Raw genomic sequence first — 6,000 nt, 5'->3', positions numbered from 1 at the left:
TCTTGAATTTCCATTTGCAGACATTAAAAAATGGGAACTGTCTTCAAAAAGCACATTGCTTTTAAAGGATTCAAAGTTGTGTTTTCCAATAACTTGATTGGTAATTTTATGAGAATTTAAGCAAGATCTTAGAAGCCATACCTTTTCATCTCAAATATATAGTGTTTTGGTGTTTCGGGTTCCTACATAACAGCAAAAGTCAATATTTCTGTCCTGAGTTAATCTAGTTATAGATGGCTTTTGTGTACTTAAGAAATGATGGCTGAAGAGCAGTGTTGCTACTTATTTGTAATTTGCAGAGTATTTGAATAAGAAATGTTAAATTTCTAAACTCATATTTTACATGAGGGCATTTTGAATGTAACTTCAACTGATTTAAGAGCTCAGACAATAAATACATATGTCTACATAGGTAGCTACCTTTCTTATCAATAGACTCTTTTAAAATCCTGCATTTTTATAACAGGTGTAATGATGAAAATTAATGCCCTCTGTATCAATTACAACTAAGCTTTAAAAATCACTTATTGGAATTTTTTAAACATAAATTGACTGAACAAAGTGGGGAGGAAGGATCGTTATCAGGATTAATACATCAAGCATTGAGTTGAAGCAGTTTGACTTTTCTTAGGGTTATCGGTCAAAAAGATTCATGAACTAAAAACAGTTTAGTTGAGCCAAGATTAAGAACATTTAAGGTCCAACTTAGGTGGGAGAGATTTCAGGATGCTGGTAATTGTCATCCCATTGACATCAATGGTACTGAAATTCTTAATTTTGACAGGAATATCTCCTGTCCATGTGAATTCATGGCGATTGTGATGAAATTGGAAGTAAATATTGTGTAAAGATTGGAGAAATAAAGCCGTTACTAACAATTCTGTGCTTTAAAAGGGAAGGCTTTTCACTGTGAAATACAGTATTCTATTACTTTTTCTGTATTCTTCAAGTTCGTAATATAATTCTAATCCGTACATAGAAAAACATTACCAGTTGAATTGGATTTATACATTTACAGATGAACAGTTACTTTGATGATATTTTTGTAAACATTTGCAAATGTAAAATTAGATTCGTAACATCTGCATTTTGAAATCTGCATTATAAATAGTACTACTCCATAAATAAATCACTACATAATTATACTTTATATTGGTACATCTTAGTCTTTAAACATCATGGACATGCTGACATTAAAAAATGGCCTGTTTGCAAAATCTTTTGCAAAACATTAAAGAGGTAGTATAGAACGCAAATATCTACTATGATGTAATTTTTTTATTCAAGATGTTTCTAACTTAAAACCATACATGTAAGTATGCTAAATCAAGTGTTGTTTAGGTTTACTTGACAGAGGTTTCTGTAAATTGTATTTTATATTTCAGAATATATCATTGTACATTAAATGTGGAACTTCATAGATTTTTGTTACTGTAAGTCAAATAAACATCTACAGAAAGCCTTGGCATGAATAGTTTTATAGGTACTGATTAGAGCATTAATCAAGTCATATACCAGTGTAATCTGGGAAACCTGGCCAGATCTTGCAAAAGAAGGGATAATTCACTCACAATTTTTTGTTATAAAAAAAATCACATGCTATATATTTTTTTGTTGTTGTTTGGAATTAAGTTCTATGAGATGCTCCATCATGGGTCTGTGCATCTTTTCATTGTTACGGTAGCACAGCAGTCATCTGATCACAGCATCATGGATCCAGCTTTCAATTTTTGAAAGTGATGGGCATGTATGAAAGGCACTTACAGTACCCAGGACTGGCCTGTTTGTTCATACAGCCAAACAGGCAAACCCAGGTTCAAATCCGAGAAGTAGATTGCCCCTTCAGTTTGGCTAGCAACCCAAATTAAACCTTCAAGAATACTTCTGATTGTCTCCATATCTTTATGGGTCACAATAATGCTTTTGATTTTTATGAAAGGGCAGAATATCTTGTCAGGACAGAACGAATTGCTTCACGTAGTGCACAGATGAACTATGAAATTCAACAACTTGGACAACTTGCTATAACTACTGACCTCATTCTTCTGAGCATGTCTCCTGGTTTTATGGTATTATAATGTATGATTTTGTGTTTAAATATGATTTTCATTGCTTTTAACCCCACTTACTTAGAGTTGGCCAATTGGAGGGGGAAGGGAGGGAAGGAAGGAAGGAAGGAAGGAAGGAAGGAAGGAAGGAAGGAAGGAAGGAAGGAAGGAAGGAAGGAAGGAGAAAGGGAGGGAGGGAGAAGAAAGAAGAAAGAAAAAGAAAGTTGGCACTAATTCTGAGTCAGAATAGCTGTATTACTGGGGAGATGTATGGGGAGATAAGAAGATACTGCATATAGCCAGTCTGTGAGGTGTCCAGGGATGTCTGCAGAGTGTAGTGAAAAAAGTCAAGATAGCACTGCCTGTTTTTCACATGTGTTGCATGGGTGATGCCCATAAAAAGTGGGCAAAGCTTCAATTGCTCCATCCTGGCCGCCATCTTGACTTTTTTCACCACACCCTGTTGGCACCCCTGTTGACATTGGTTGTCCACTGAGGCAACAGAATGCTTGATGGCGTAAGACTGGCCCCAAAGCAGTCTCTGTTTTGCATCCGTATGGGCTTCTGCATTCTGCAGGTCTGATAGATTTGAACGTTAATGGTGGACAGGTTGAATCTTTTCTGGTCTTCCATTTTACCCTACTCTTGCCAGCTAATTTGAAGGAGGAAGGAGAACGGACATGGTGGGGAAAGGCATACCACTTTTAAAAACCCAGATGAACCTTAGAATTCGATCATTTGTGTAATCCCCTGTACATTTTATTCATATAGTTACTACATGTACTCTCAGCAGCTTAAAATTGGATCTTCGGCGTATATTCCCCAATGATGAAAAGACTCACATGCCACCAACAGATGTTAAAAGGACATCCTCAACAATTGACATTTCCAACACAGAAAAATAAAACATGGAAGGTTCCCAAAATATGGGTAGTTAATTCGACATCACCCACAGGTCTGAAATTTGACTTAAAACCTGGTCTCTTAAAACAGCTGCCTCTCTCCGGAGGACAATGAGCTTGCAGAAAGAATAGCATGATCTCTCTCTCTCTCTCTCTCTCACACACACACACACCCCTTTTCAAAATTATTGGTGTTAGTGCAATGTGTACAAATGAATGCGTGCATGGATCTGCATACCTCATTTTGAGATTTTATTCTGGCCTTTAGGATGTCAGTCAGGCAGCTCTGTTCCTTCTTCAGTCTGATGCATGAATATTAGAAACAGTGAACAGTTAAGTGTATTTCATGGGGGGAGGGCAGGATAAAATAACAAAAAAACCAAAGCAGTAACTATACTTTTAGAAATGACATTTTGGAACACGAGCTCTATTTTCTTTAGTGAATGGATGGAATTTGCCCTTGAAGAAAGGGGACACAGCAGAACATTTTTCACAATTAGAATTTGGCACAAAAGAGAATTGTGATCTTGGTCGTGAGGATCCCGAGCCCTCTGCTGGGCGGAATATTGATCCACGCGTTTTGATTTTTCACGTGCTTGGAGCTGAAAGGGGTGCGCAGCCTACCAATACTCAGAAGTTACAACTCTGGGATGTCAAACTATTCATGGTCATTCCTCAGAACTGTCGCAGAGACGATGCAGTTCTGCAAAGACATTTCTCCATCACTGGCTCTTACTAGCAAACTCAGGCAACTGAATCCTATCAGTCTGATATTCCAGAACTGCAAAACGAATAAATAGAATAAAGACGGCACTCTTAATTCCCACATTCATGAGTTGATCAGACAGTGACTAAACAAGCAGGTTGTAAGTTTCCCCTAAGAGAGCAAACTCAGATCAAGTCATGTAATCAGAGGATTTTAGTATCTGAGACAATCCCACCCGTACTTTTTCCCAAAGGCAGTTCCCATGTTGAGTTGCGAAACAGCCCTGTTCTGGAACCCTATTCAGTGTATTTTCATACAGGACGGGAAAGAACCAAGTTGCTCTGTGAACTCAGTGTGGCTGAATTTGGCTGAGGCTGTGAACTCGGCGGCTAACACCGCCTCTCTGAGAAGCCAAAAAGAGTTGTTATCATGCTTGGGAATGCCACAATAGTTGCAGAAGCATTTGTTATTATTTGCATGTGTTTAAATCATTACAGTAGTAGAGGAAAAAAGCAAACAAATTAATTTGATCCTTCCCTCAATCAATCCATCAATAAAAAAAGAAAATCTCCAAAGAAATGGAATGTATTTTGTGGCTGTGAAGGCGGAGAATCTGTTGCGGAGTAAATGGGATGTGGGAGGAACGCGCAAGAGCAGAGCTGCCCGAATCCCTGAACAAGAACTCTGGCTGGTAATCTATGAGAGGCAATCAAGTAACTCGCCCAAAATTTAAGTGCAGCATTAAAAATGAACAAAGCAATATTATCAACCAGTAAGTGCAACACCGTATATATTTGGTATTAAAAATGAAACTGCACAGATTTTATCTTTGCAAGGGGCATACAGTATGTTCAAACGTATTTTTGCTTTAATATTTTCTTGCAGAGTATTGGGATACACTGCAGTTTTGCACAGCAGATAATAGTACACACTGGACCTTGGCTGAAGGTTTGAAAAAGTAAACAGGGTTGGATCTGGCTAGTGTTTGGATGGGAGACCACCAGGAAATCTTAGTGCTGGTAGGCTGCCCTGGGCTGTTGAAAAAACACTTCTATCCTGTTGCTAAGAAAAGAACCTGGTTGTTTCCATGCAGTGATCAGGAGACAGGTTTGAAGGGAGCAATCTTAATTTAAATTAGTTTATAATAAAACATATTTTAAAATCCCATTTGGCTTTACCTTTTGTTTTCCAGTTTTGGAGCTTAAGAAACTCATTTTATTTTTAAAACATTTCCAAACATAAACAGGGAAAATGTTTTGAAAACAAAATTAAATTGCAGGAATTCCATGTTCTGTAAATACTTTGAATTTGCTCACTGGTTAAGTGCCATTGAGTTGGACAAAGGCTTCCTACCTTGACCTGCCTTTAGCAATATCTTGCAGCTCTTCCAAGGACTTGCCAGGAATCTCTAATCCTGTTCGTCCTTCTTACCCACCATCTCCCTTCTTCTACCTCTTCATCCTTGTCAAGCATTGTCATTTTTTCTAGCCCACAGGCCCAAGGGACAGGAGCGTCTGTCTGCTGATCCTTTCTCAGTGGCACAGTCGGTTTTCATTGGGTGCAGAACTGACTGGCTGGTTCTTCTTGGAGTCCAGGGGATTCTTAGTAACAATCTCCATATCCACAATGGGAAGGCATCTTGGGTGTGTATTTTTCCTCAGTGTCCAGTTTTCACAACAGTACGCTATTACTAGAAAGGTTATTTTTAAAACATGCAGATGTTTGTTGTCTTAGAATTATCTATATCCTTCATTATCTTTATTATCAGCAGAAGTATCCTTTACGATTGGAGTTCTGGCACACCCATTAGTTTTATATGCTTCACATTCTGGCATGACCTACATATTTAAAGACCCTGCAGTAGTCAGTGACTTCTCTCTTCTGTTCTCTTGCTCTCCCCCATAGCTGTCTTATATCACCAAACTAATTTTATGTCTATCTTTTCTGAAGCCAGTCTAATCATCTAGCATTTCTGTCTGCATGTATGGCCCTGTTTTCTTTGCAAGAGTTTAAGTAAAACCCTTTTGCTGGCAAGAGGAATTATGTAGTGCGATAGGCCGATAAATTGCACATTTTCTTCCATCTCCTTTTTGGAATAGCTTTATTTAAAACATTTGTATACTGCTTCCCAAAAAGTCTAGAAGCTGTTTAGTTATATAGATGAATCTTTTTCAACCTATAGGCCACTCTAGTTCCATGTTTGACACAGAGCTGTAAACACTTTAACTGCCCTTTCCTGTAGCTTTAAACCATTCAGTAGATTTTTTTCTTTACCTGGTTCTTTCTTGAATATATACTCTGAACAAATATTTCTAGCATTCTGTAATCCTGTTTGTGTTACATT

Source organism: Python bivittatus, unplaced genomic scaffold (assembly GCF_059951505.1).
Source record: "Python bivittatus isolate LINGU-HERP-01145 unplaced genomic scaffold, Pbiv_v1 ctg000700_np1212, whole genome shotgun sequence".
NCBI lineage: Eukaryota > Metazoa > Chordata > Lepidosauria > Squamata > Pythonidae > Python > Python bivittatus.
This window is presented reverse-complemented; position numbering follows the sequence as displayed.